The sequence below is a fragment of the Bombina bombina genome, chromosome 7 (genome assembly GCF_027579735.1).
Source record: "Bombina bombina isolate aBomBom1 chromosome 7, aBomBom1.pri, whole genome shotgun sequence".
NCBI classification, from domain to species: Eukaryota; Metazoa; Chordata; class Amphibia; order Anura; family Bombinatoridae; genus Bombina; species Bombina bombina.
In genome coordinates this window covers 315611355-315624111 of record NC_069505.1, presented here as the reverse complement: position 1 = coordinate 315624111, position 12757 = coordinate 315611355, and positions in this window count along the sequence as shown.

The window sequence follows — 12757 nt, the reverse complement described above, 5'->3', positions numbered from 1 at the left end:
GTGTTAGGTTTAATTATAACTTAGGTTAGGATTTATTTTACAGGTAAATTTGTTATTATTTTAACTAGGTAACTATTAAATAGCTATTGTACCTGGTTAAAATAATTACCAAGTTGCCTGTAAAATAAATATAAATCCTAAAATAGCTATAATATAATTATAATTTATATTGTAGCTATATTAGGATTTATTTTACAGGTAAGTATTTAGCTTTAAATAGGAATAATTTATTTAATAAGAGTTCATTTATTTCGTTAGATTTAAATTATATTTAACTTAGGGGGGTGTTAGTGTTAGGGTTAGACTTAGCTTTAGGGGTTAATCCATTTATTATAGTAGCGGTGAGCTCCGCTCGTCAGATTAGGGGTTAATAATTGAAGTTAGGTGTCGGCGATGTTAGGGAGGGCAGATTAGGGGTTAATACTATTTATGATAGGATTAGTGAGGCGGATTAGGGGTTAATAACTTTATTATAGTAGCGCTCAGGTCCGCTCGGCAGATTAGGGGTTAATAAGTGTAGGCAGGTGTCGGCGACGTTGAGGGGGGCAGATTAGGGGTTAATAAATATAATATAGGGGTCGGCGGTGTTAGGGGCAGCAGATTAGGGGTACATAGGGATAACGTAGGTGGCGGCGCTTTGCGGTCGGAAGATTAGGGGTTAATTATTTTAAGTAGCTGGCGGCGACGTTGTGGGGGGCAGGTTAGGGGTTAATAAATGTAATACAGGGGTCGGCGGTGTTAGGGGCAGCAGATTAGGGGTACATAAGTATAACGTAGGTGGCGGTCGGCAGATTAGGGGTTAAAAAATTTTAATCGAGTGGCGGCGATGTGGGGGGAGCTCGGTTTAGGGGTACATAGGTAGTTTATGGGTGTTAGTGTACTTTAGGGTACAGTAGTTAAGAGCTTTATGAACCGGCGTTAGCCCAGAAAGCTCTTAACTCCTGCTATTTTCCTGCGGCTGAAGATTTGTCGTTAGAGCTCTAACGCTCACTTCAGAAACGACTCTAAATACCGGCGTTAGGAAGATCCCATTGAAAAGATAGGATACGCAATTGACGTAAGGGGATCTGCGGTATGGAAAAGTCGCGGCTGAAAAGTGAGCGTTAGACCCTTTAATCACTGACTCCAAATACCAGCGGGGAATTGTGTTTAATTAATGTATTGATAGTGTAGTGTTAGGTTAATTGTAGGTAATTGTAGGTAGTTTATTTAATTAATTTATTGATAGGGTAGTGTTAGGTTTAATTATATCTTAGGTTAGGATTTATTTTACAGGTAAATTTGTTATTATTTTAACTAGGTAACTATTAAATAGTTCTTAACTATTTAATAGCTATTGTACCTGGTTAAAATAATTACAAAGTTGCCTGTAAAATAAATATTAATCCTAAAATAGCTATAATATAATTATAATTTATATTGTAGCTATATTAGGATTTATTTTACAGGTAAGTATTTAGCTTTAAATAGGAATAATTTATTTAATAAGAGTTAATTTATTTCGTTAGATGTAAATTATATTTAAGTTAGGGGGGTGTTAGTGTTAGGGTTAGACTTAGCTTTAGGGGTTAATCCATTTATTAGAATAGCGGTGAGGTCCGCTCGGCAGATTAGGGGTTAATAAGTGTAGGCAGGTGTCGGCGACGTTGAGGGGGGCAGATTAGGGGTTAATAAATATAATATAGGGGTCGGCGATGTTAGGGCAGCAGATTAGGGGTACATAGGGATAACGTAGGTTGCGGCGGTTTACGGAGCGGCAGATTAGGGGTTTAAAAAAATATGCAGGGGTCAGCGATAGCGGGGGCGGCAGATTAGGGGTTAATAAGTGTAAGGTTAGGGGTGTTTAGACTCGGGGTACATGTTAGAGTGTTAGGTGCAGACGTAGGAAGTGTTTCCCCATAGGAAACAATGGGGCTGCGTTAGGAGCTGAACGCTGCTTTTTTGCAGGTGTTAGGTTTTTTTTCAGCTCAAACAGCCCCATTGTTTCCTATGGGAGAATCGTGCACGAGCACGTTTTTGAGGCTGGCCGCATCCGTAAGCAACTCTGGTATCGAGAGTTGCATTTGCGGGAAAAATGCTCTACGATCCTTTTTTGGAGCCTAACGCAGCATTTGTTTGAACTCTCGATACCAGTGTTAAATTTATGGTGCGGCCAGAAAAAAACCCGCGGAGCGTTAACAGCCCTTCTACCGCCAAACTCCAAATCTAGGCCTAAATAAATTAACTCTTATTAAATAAAATATTCCTATTTAAATCTAAATACTTACCTGTAAAATAAATCCTAATATAGCTACAATATAAATTATAATTATATCTTAGCTATTTTAGGATTAATATTTATTTTACAGGCAATTTTGTATTTATTTTAACCAGGTACAATAGCTATTAAATAGTTAAGAACTATTTAATAGCAACCTAGTTAAAATAATTACAAAATTACCTGTAAAATAAATCCTAACCTAAGTTACAATTAAACCTAACACTACACTATCAATAAATAAATTAAATAAAATACCTACAATTAAACCTAACACTACACTATCAATAAATGAATTAAATACAATATCTACAAATAAATACAATTAAATAAACTAACTAAAGTACAAAAAATAAAAAAGAACTAAGTTACAAAAAATAAAAAATATTTACAAACATCAGAAAAATATTACAACAATTTTAAACTAATTACACCTACTCTAAGCCCCCTAATAAAATAACAAAGACCCCCAAAATAAAAAAATGCCCTACCCTATTCTAAATTACTAAAGTTCAAAGCTCTTTTACCTTACCAGCCCTGAACAGGGCCCTTTGCGGGGCATGCCCCAAGAAATTCAGATCTTTTGCCTGTAAAAAAACACATACAATACCCCCCCAACATTACAACCCACCACCCACATACCCCTAATCTAACCCAAACCCCCCTTAAATAAACCTAACACTAAGCCCCTGAAGATCTTCCTACCTTGTCTTCACCTCACCGGGTATCACACCGATCCGTCCTGGCTCCGATATCTTCATCCAACCCAAACGGGGGCTAGACATCCATCATCCGATGGCTGAAGAAGTCCAGAAGAGGGTCCAAAGTCTTCATCCTATTCGGGAAGAAGAGTAGATCCAGACCGGCAACCATCTTCTTCCAAGCGGCATCTTCTATCTTCATCCGATGAGGACCGGCTCCATCGTGAAGACCTCCAGCACGGACCCATCTTCTTCCGGCGACGTCCAACTGAAGAATGACGGTTCCTTTAAGGGACGTCATCCAAGATGGCGTCCCTCGAATTCCGATTGGCTGATAGGATTCTATCAGCCAATCGGAATTAAGGTAGGAATTTTCTGATTGGCTGATGGAATCAGCCAATCAGAATCAAGTTCAATCCGATTGGCTGATCCGATCAGCCAATCAGATTGAGCTCGCATTCTATTGGCTGATCGGAACAGCCAATAGAATGCGAGCTCAATCTGATTGGCTGATTGGATCAGCCAATCGGATTGAACTTGATTCTGATTGGCTGATTCCATCAGCCAATCAGAAAATTCCTACCTTAATTCCGATTGGCTGATAGAATCCTATCAGCCAATCGGAATTCGAGGGACGCCATCTTGGATGACGTCCCTTAAAGGAACAGTCATTCGTCGTTCAGTCGTCGGGCCGGATGGATGTTCCGCGCTGGAGGTCTTCAGGATCCTGCCGCTTCGCTCCGGATGGATGCTGCTTGGATGAAGACTTCAATCGGATGGAAGATCCTCTTCTGCTCCGCTTGGATGAAGACTTTGACCGGATCATGGACCTCTTCAGCCCCACGCTTGGGCTTGGATCAGGACATCGGAGGAGCTCTTCAGGACGGATCGGTGAACCTGGATGGTGAAGACAAGGTAGGAAGATCTTCAGGGGCTTAGTGTTAGGTTTATTTAAGGGGGGTTTGGGCTAGATTAGGGGTATGTGGGTGGTGGGTTGTAATGTTGGGGGGGGTATTGTATGTTTTTTTTAACAGGCAAAAGAGCTGAAATTCTTGGGGCATGCCCCGCAAAGGGCCCTGTTCAGGGCTGGTAAGGTAAAAGATCTTTTACCTTTTTTAATTTAGAATAGGGTAGGGAATTTTTTATTTTGGGGGGCTTTGTTATTTTATTAGGGGGCTTAGAGTAGGTGTAATTAGTTTAAAATTGTTGTAATATTTTTCTTATGTTTGTAAATATTTTTTTATTTTTTGTAACTTAGTTCTTTTTTATTTTTTGTACTTTAGCTAGTTTATGTAATTGTATTTATTTGTAGCAATTGTATTTAATTAATTTATTGATAGTGTAGTGTTAGGTTAATTGTAGGTAATTGTAGGTAGTTTATTTAATTAATTTATTGATAGGGTAGTGTTAGGTTTAATTATAACTTAGGTTAGGATTTATTTTACAGATAAATTTGTTATTATTTTAACTAGGTAACTATTAAATAGCTATTGTACCTGGTTAAAATAATTACCAAGTTGCCTGTAAAATAAATATAAATCCTAAAATAGCTATAATATAATTATAATTTATATTGTAGCTATATTAGGATTTATTTTACAGGTAAGTATTTAGCTTTAAATAGGAATAATTTATTTAATAAGAGTTCATTTATTTCGTTAGATTTAAATTATATTTAACTTAGGGGGGTGTTAGTGTTAGGGTTAGACTTAGCTTTAGGGGTTAATCCATTTATTATAGTAGCGGTGAGCTCCGCTCGTCAGATTAGGGGTTAATAATTGAAGTTAGGTGTCGGCGATGTTAGGGAGGGCAGATTAGGGGTTAATACTATTTATGATAGGGTTAGTGAGGCGGATTAGGGGTTAATAACTTTATTATAGTAGCGCTCAGGTCCGCTCGGCAGATTAGGGGTTAATAAGTGTAGGCAGGTGTCGGCGACGTTGAGGGGGGCAGATTAGGGGTTAATAAATATAATATAGGGGTCGGCGGTGTTAGGGGCAGCAGATTAGGGGTACATAGGGATAACGTAGGTGGCGGCGCTTTGCGGTCGGAAGATTAGGGGTTAATTATTTTAAGTAGCTGGCGGCGACATTGTGGGGGGCAGGTTAGGGGTTAATAAATGTAATACAGGGGTCGGCGGTGTTAGGGGCAGCAGATTAGGGGTACATAAGTATAACGTAGGTGGCGGTCGGCAGATTAGGGGTTAAAAAAATTTAATCGAGTGGCGGCGATGTTAGGGAGGGCAGATTAGGGGTTAATACTATTTATGATAGGGTTAGTGAGGCGGATTAGGGGTTAATAACTTTATTATAGTAGCGCTCAGGTCCGCTCGGCAGATTAGGGGTTAATAAGTGTAGGCAGGTGTCGGCGACGTTGAGGGGGGCAGATTAGGGGTTAATAAATATAATATAGGGGTCGGCGGTGTTAGGGGCAGCAGATTAGGGGTACATAGGGATAACGTAGGTGGCGGCGCTTTGCGGTCGGAAGATTAGGGGTTAATTATTTTAAGTAGCTGGCGGCGACATTGTGGGGGGCAGGTTAGGGGTTAATAAATGTAATACAGGGGTCGGCGGTGTTAGGGGCAGCAGATTAGGGGTACATAAGTATAACGTAGGTGGCGGTCGGCAGATTAGGGGTTAAAAATTTTTAATCGAGTGGCGGCGATGTGGGGGGGAGCTCGGTTTAGGGGTACATAGGTAGTTTATGGGTGTTAGTGTACTTTAGGGTACAGTAGTTAAGAGCTTTATGAACCGGCGTTAGCCCAGAAAGCTCTTAACTCCTGCTATTTTCCTGCGGCTGGAGATTTGTCGTTAGAGCTCTAACGCTCACTTCAGAAACGACTCTAAATACCGGCGTTAGGAAGATCCCATTGAAAAGATAGGATACGCAATTGACGTAAGGGGATCTGCGGTATGGAAAAGTCGCGGCTGAAAAGTGAGCGTTAGACCCTTTAATCACTGACTCCAAATACCAGCGGGCGGCCAAAACCAGCGTTAGGAGCCTCTAACGCTGGTTTTCACGGCTACCGCCGAACTCTAAATCTAGGCCTCAATGTGCACGGTGATAATGGCATGGTCTGAAATGAGTATTTCCTGTATTTCAGGTTTCATTTCTAAACGCAGCATTTTATCGCTTACTAGGAAGTAGTCTAACCTAGACAGTGTGCGATGTGCATATGATTCACACGTAAAATTTTTCAGGTCTGGATTTTGAATCCGCCAAATATCATTAAGATGTAGTAAGTTAGAAAAGTTCTTAAATATTTTGGCTTCTTGTTTGCTATTCTTAGTTAATGATGGCTTTAATCTATCTAATGTGGGGTATTTAACTAAGTTTAAATCGCCTACAACAATTAAATTCTCTGTAAAATGGGGTAGTAATCTTCTTTGTAGCTTTACCCAGAAGGCATTGTCTGTTTTATTAGGGCCATAGATATTGCAAAATACAAATTTCATCCCCGCTATTTCAAGTTGCATGATAAGATATCTCTCATCTTGATCTGTCTCCATATTAAGTACTTTAAATTGAATTTTTTTATGAAACAAAAGGGCGACCCCTTTTTTCCTATTCAAGCATGGTGTACCCACTACTTCGCCTACCCAATCAGTTTTGAGTTTACCTAGTTCACTTTCATTCAAATGCGTTTCTTGAAGAAAAGCAATGTCTACTTTATATCTTTTTAACTGTTTTAATATCTTTTTGCGTTTCTGTGGCGAAGTTATCCCCCCAACATTCCAAGAGGCAAGGTTAAGTACCTTGTTCATTTTAAAATGTATAAATTATCGGACATCATAATCTTTCCATACAGAGAGGGGCGGGTAGTGGGGGGGGGGGGAGAGAAGAGGGGGCCGAGAGAGAGAAAAAAAAAAAGGCACAACAAAATTAAAAACCAAAAGATACTGATCAGTATCAGCCTTGTTAGCTGGATTCAGCACAAAGAACAATATAATTTGGCACTCCATGTAAACATCTTTGTAGATGATGTAATATCATTCTCTATATTCCTATTCAGTTTAAAGTGCAATACCTTTCAATTTTGCAAATTCCCTAGCTTCCTCTGGAGTATTAAGCATCTTATTTTCTCCCTCTGTTAAAATCTTAATCTTTGCAGGGTAAATGACCGTGGCTTTAATCCCTGCCTGAATTAATTTTGTGCATATTGGGGTTATTTCTTTCCGTTTTTGAGATGTCTCAGATGAGTAATCCTGAAACATTAAGATAGATTTACCTTCAATAATTAGTGGAGCTTTCTGTCTATAGCACTGCATAAATTTTACCTTATCCTGAAAGTTTAGAAATCTGGCTATAATCGGTCTTGTTTTAGCTGTTCCATCTGGTAAAGTTTTGAATGGTCCTAAGCGATGTGCTCTTTCGATTATTAGTGGTAATAAGTTAGGTGTTATCCCTAGTCTCTGAGGTATTAACAATGAGACCAGTTGTATTAAGTCTTGAGGTTCGCTTACTTCTGGTATACCCAAGATTCTGACGTTATTACGACGTGTACAGTCTTCTAAGTCAGTTAATTTATATTGTAAACTTGCTATCTGTGTGTTCTGTTCCTTAATTATGTGTTCTTGCATTATCTTAGCATCTTCTAGATCAGATATACGTTGTTCCGCTTCATTAAGTCTTGATGTAAATTGTTTAATTTCTGTTGTCAAATTATTTATATCTACTTTGATTTGGTCAAATTGTGTTAACATAAGCTCGGCTATCTGTTTAACTATGTCCTGTGACTCTAGGCTGGTAGTATCTGTTGTAGGAATTGTTAGAGGCAGATTCCCTGCATTATCAGTACTAGTTCTATTTTTCCTGTCTCTGGCTTTGACTGGCATGTTTGGTGATTGTGACTTATAATTGGTGATAAATCTCTCCATATGCAGAGAGTTTAGTGCAATGTGTTATTACTAGAGAAGGAAAGAAATAAGAGTTTGCTGTCTCAAGTTAGAGGTGCAGGGTATATACAACGTGTAAATAGATTTAGCAATTAATTTTGTTTCTTTACAATTATCCAACCAAAATCATTACATGTTCAACTCAGAAAACATTGCAAGCTTTAGGTTAAACTCTTTAGCAGAAATAGGCAGGTAATTATTCAACACAAGATGCAGTATTATTTTAGATAGACTGCCATAATTAGCATTTATCATGCACACATAAGATCATTTTGAAGCTTTTTTACACCTGCATATGAATATAGCTGCCAGTTCAACACCTCAGGGCTCTCTATCGTTTTCCTTGATTATTGCAGCAAATTGTCCAATGAATATATCTCTCCAGTTGGACCCGTTGTATTTTTTAGTCCGTATAATTAACAGTTAAGCAGTTCCTAGGTCTGAAATTAGTACTGCTGCAAGTTCCCAATTATGGCAATACTTTTTTTTTCCCTCCAGTTATTCAGTATTGATACGGTACCTGGGCCAGTTTACTGGTTTAACCCCTTCTCTATAGACGTTTTGTAAGCGTCTCACCTCTCTGAAGCCTTTCGCCCCTCACCAGCTCTCTTACTAGTGACCACCAAGTTGTGGATGGGCTAATTAATTCTGCAGGGTCTGTAGAAAATTGCGGCTCTCTTAGCTTATAGCATACCCCCCTCCGGTTACCTTACCAGAGTCCACCAAGTCGCAGCTGGGGTATTTCCTTACCGCAACAGGTCTCCACTCTTGTCATGCTGTTAGAGCGACCCTTTGTACAGCTTACACCACTCTTGTGCCCGTTGTTTCAGCTGTTTGGTCTCACCTCTGTTTGCACTGTGGCGCTGAGTCTCCTGAGTCCTCCTCAATGCTGCTTTGGCATCAGGCCAGATATCGGTCAGTATAGGCCTGGGGAAAAAGCCTTATTCCCCTGTGCGTAATCCGGGATGCAAGCTGCTCTCTGCCAGAGCTGTGGTATCCGCCGGCCGTCTGAAGAAAGACCCAAGGATAGCTTGCCGGTGTATTGGGAAGCGGTTGTACTCCTTCCCGCTCTGAGTATCGCCACGCTAACACTGTGCGTGGCTCCGCCCCTTCCGCTCCTTCCGGATCCAGCAGCTCACATAAACATAAACATATCTAACGGGCTGATTTGGGTCCCAAAGACTTAAAAATTTGCTGGCTAATATTGTTTTTTTTTTGAGGTCCTAAGCTACACCCAGTCCATCATTTTAACCCTAAGAAAGTTTATCCTCCAAATGTCCTAATGCCTAACATATAAATAGCAACATATTCCACCTCATCTTAATACTACTACATAGCTCCGCTGATATGATAGTTAGATAAGATAATTGTTGGTTTACTTAAACCACCGATTTGATTTCATAACTGATTGTTGGGTCGAAAGACCTAATCACTTGCAAAACCTCTGTCTCCTCCTGTATTCCAAACTACAGCACGGTTGAGAATATGCTAGGCGACAATTCCCCCCCTTATAGTTAGGTGTATTGAAGAATGTCTCATACACTCTATGTAAATGTTCTGTTCTGTTTCTGTTGCAGAATTTAATTTTGTTTGAACTGTTCAAAGTTAAATGTTTTGCTAGTGGCATTGGTCCAGTCTCAGATTTTGTGTATTTTCATGCTAATTTGAATGTTGCTATTTCTCCTTCCTATACAACAAAATGGATAACACACTGAAAACTATAAATTTTATATCCCACAATGCAAAAGGTCTTAACAGTCCTTATAAAAGATCACAAGCGCTAAGGGACTATAAGAGAATAAACGCAGATGTCCTATTCCTACAGGAGACACACTTTAAAAGGGGGTTTGAGCCCAGGGTGGGACTCCAAAAGTTTGGTGCAGTTTACCTATCATCCCATACCATCAAACATAATGGAGTAGGGATTCTGATAAATAAAAAAATGCCATTTTGCGAATCCTCAACACATAAGGACAAAGAGGGAAGATATATCATTGTGGTGGGATACCTATGCCATAAGCCCATAACACTGGTAAATATATATGCCCCCAATGTTGACCCTGCCCCCTTTTTCCTCCAACTTAACAAAAAAATTCTAGAAGTATCTAAAGGCAGCATAATCCTGGGAGGTGATTTCAACCTCGCGTTTGACCCAGCTCTGGACTGCTCTACGGGTGTGTCCTCGGTGCCTAGTAAAATGATAAAACAAGTAAAACAATACCTATCACAGTTAGCACTACACGACACTTGGCGACTTCAACATCCTGAAAAAAAAGACTACACTTTTTACTCACATCCACATCACTTATACACAAGAATTGACTATTTCTTCTTAGATATCACCAGTTTATCATACATTAACTCCACTGACATCCATCCTATTACCTGGTCAGATCACTCCAAGATTAGTTGCCAACTTAAATGGCCTACCTCGATACCCCCTAACGTCAATTGGAGATTCGACGATTCTCTCCTCAGAGATCCCCTGATCTTTATCCAGGTCCAAAAATCACTACTTGACTATTTCCAACTAAACGACACTCCAGACATGGATATACATAATATTTGGAACGCACACAAATGTGTAATCAGAGGAGAACTCATAGCCCTAAAGGCCGCTAAACGTAAACAACAGAATAATTATCTCAACTCCCTTTTAGAAGACATAGCAAAACTACAAGAAATACATAAACTTCACCCAACTGACACTTCATTACTTGAAAGTATTACACATAAAAGAAGTCAGCTACGCCTTTTTATGGGTAAAGAAGCTAAAAAAAGAGCTGTATTTCTTAGAAAAGTGTATTACGAGGGGGCCAATAAACAGGGGAGAATGCTGGCTCGGCAGCTTAAACGAAAGACAAATAGACAATATATCATGAGGGTACACGGAGACACAGGGGCCATAAAATCCACCACTGCTGACATAACACACGCATTTAAAGACTATTATGATAAACTATACAATTTAAGAAGTGCCACTACCGACCCCAACCCAACAGAAATAGCAGACTATCTCTCTAACTTAAATCTCCCCAAACTAACCACAGATCAAAGGGATGAACTAGACGCACCAATCTCAGAGGAGGAGATCCTTGAGGCAATCTCATCCCTCCCCACAGGCAAAGCTCCAGGACCGGATGGTTTTGGAAACTCCTATTACTCACAATTCAAATAAATTTTATCCCCTTTTCTATTAAGATATTACCAAAGCATAGACCAAAATGCAGGATTCTCCCCACCCTCACTCCAGGCACACATTTCAGTAATACTTAAACCTAACAAATCACCAGACCAAATAACTAACTATCGCCCGATTTTGCTCATTAATACAGACATTAAGATCTTCGCGAAAATATTGGCGAACCGGCTAAATCATTATCTCCCCAACCTCATACACAACGACCAGGTGGGCTTCGTACCTGGCCGCGAAGCAAGGGACAACACGGTTCGAAATATACACCTAATTTGGCATATCACAAATTCAAGTATTCCCTCAGCAGTAATATCAACAGACGCGGAAAAGGCCTTCGACCGCGTTAATTGGTCCTTCCTGAAGGCATTTCTAGAAGCATTTGGCCTCAGCCCCATTGCAATAAAACGCATATTTGCACTGTATACATTGCCTGGAGCCCGTATCTTAGTTAATGGTACACTATCGAACCCTATAGAAATAAAGAACGGAACATGTCAAGGTTGCCCACTTTCTCCCCTACTCTTTGCCCTATTTATAGAAACATTAGCTACCAAAATTAGAAATAACTCAGAAATAACAGGAATCATGATGGGTCAGGAAATTTTTAAGAGAATGGGAATCTCTGACGGAGGCTAGGTGTGAAAAAAAGGGGTATTTATTGATATGAATCAACTCTTACATAAGTGAGTAAATAGCACAATAAGCTGTAATAAGTACAATACAGTCTCATGGATCCATGGATATTAAATAAAGTACAGTGTAATAAAAACCATAGGTATAAATGAATAAATATAAAAACAGTATAAAACAATATAAAAACAATCTATAAACAATAGGAGAATATTAGAATAATAAATGCGATGTAAAATGTCAGTACTGCGTGAATGTAAAAATATTCACGAAGCAATGTCTTCAAAAATGTTCATCTAAAAATGATTATCCACTTAGGTGGAGAAATAGTGAGATGCAATCCAAATTACAAACTTTAGATTGAGTGGCAAAGTTGTGTGTCCTAAGTGGAAGAAATCCTGGTAATCCAAATCCAACAGGTGGGGAGTGTCATAAACTGAAAAAAATATATTTGGTATATTGCTGAAAAATGTGATGCTGAAAATTTTGGTGCTGGAAAAATAAAAATAAAAATTGTATATATGTTCAAAAAATTGTACAAAAAATATATTGATAAAAAATCCAAAGTGTGCGAAAAAATGATCAAAAATATTTTGATAAAAAATCCAAAGTGTGCGAAAAAATAATGGGATGTTGTATATAAATAAAGTAGGTTAAAATAAATAGTAGAAAATCTGTGCACAAAGTTAGTGTAGTGTGCAGAAAAACAAAGTACTCCAAATGTTAAGTGTCCAACGTTATGTGAGGATTGAGACAAATGTCTCCTTGGTGTAGGGGATTCACTTCAGATATGAGAAAATCGCAAACAATACCTGTGAAAAAAGCAAAACAAAACACAATGTGTAGAAGGTTTCTAAATATCAACCTAAATGAAATCAGACTCACCAGTACAGGTCTACGCGTTTTGGCCCTACTAGGCCTTTATCAAGACTGGTTGTTTATACTCACTGGCGGCATTTTATAGCGCTTTTCTGTAAGTGACCGGATGTAGGAAATCCTCAATACTTCCGGTTTTTGTATTACATTATAAATCATTCTTTTCTATGGGAAGTTTTTATTGCATTTCAACTGCTATATT